The sequence below is a fragment of the Lactuca serriola genome, chromosome 8 (genome assembly GCF_051521515.1).
Source record: "Lactuca serriola cultivar US96UC23 chromosome 8, Lser_US96UC23_V15, whole genome shotgun sequence".
Classification (NCBI taxonomy): Eukaryota; Viridiplantae; Streptophyta; class Magnoliopsida; order Asterales; family Asteraceae; genus Lactuca; species Lactuca serriola.
This window is the reverse complement of record NC_136415.1, coordinates 281,728,524-281,729,566: the sequence shown is the minus strand read 5'-3', so window position 1 is coordinate 281,729,566 and position 1,043 is coordinate 281,728,524. Positions and strand designations below refer to the sequence as shown.

The 1,043-nt window shown below is 42.0% G+C and overlaps 1 pseudogene; it reads left to right on the top strand.

Annotated features, from left to right (window-relative positions):
• The first annotated feature begins 925 nt into the window (after window positions 1–925).
• LOC145071817 (5S ribosomal RNA) lies at window positions 926–1,043 on the top strand (annotated as a pseudogene).

The following is a 1,043-nucleotide window of genomic DNA, read 5'->3' as shown; positions in this document are numbered from 1 at the left end:
GAGAACCAGTTTCTAACCCTAAAGAAGGGGAGCATGTCAATCGACGAATACACGAACAACTTCACTGAAAAGATGGAATTTACCTTGCGTCTTGTTCTGGATGAACTGACAAAAATTGATAATGAGAGGCCTCGTTATAGATGTTATTGATGATCCAGTCATCTAGCAGAGTATAGATGACGACCACAGACTATTCTAGACAGTCCAGTGGAACACTAGCAGGCTCGCAACCTGTAGGTGTTTATTCGAACTGTGTGTTTATTTGAACTGTGTGCTCACCAGATGTACTCCATCCCCCACATGATTGCCTTTAGGACATTTATTGCTGAGGAATCCCATTAGCAGCAGTGTCTGTCCCGATGATGATCCTTAGGCTAGGTCCCTTATGATAGGTGTTTAGGGACGTAAAGTGAGGATAACGGGAACGGGTAATCGGGTTATTGTTGATTGATGAAATTAATAAACTTATTTATTGTGGGTTGAAAACCCTATGTGCTCACCAGGCTCCCAAGCCTGACCCACTCAGTTTTATGTATTACAGGTAGTGGCGCTTGAGCATAGATATGATGTTTGGACGAGGGATTACGGATATAGGCCTGTAGATATGAAATAATGTAGTAAGGCTTATATTGTACTGTTTATGCTTTTGATCTGTACGAACATGACATACCGAGTCTTTTAATGAAATACATTTCTACGGAAATGCTTTTGATAAATCTTTATCATATTTTGTTTTGGGACAAATTCCGCAACACTTTTATTTAAAATGTTACTCTGATTTTTAAACAAAGCATAAACAAACCGGTCTTTTTTGGCCGTGATTTTGGGGATGTCATAGTTTTTAAGTGGGTTAGATCTGATCCCACATCGGCTGGGAAGGAGAACTAAGCATTCCTTATAAGGGGTGTGGATACCTTCCCTATCACAACGTGTTTTAAAGCCGTGAGGGCAGCAGATCCCATAAGAACTCTGTAGTTAAGCGTGCTCGGGCGGGAGTAGTACCAGGATGGGTGACCCCCTGGGAAGTCCTCGTGACGAGTGGC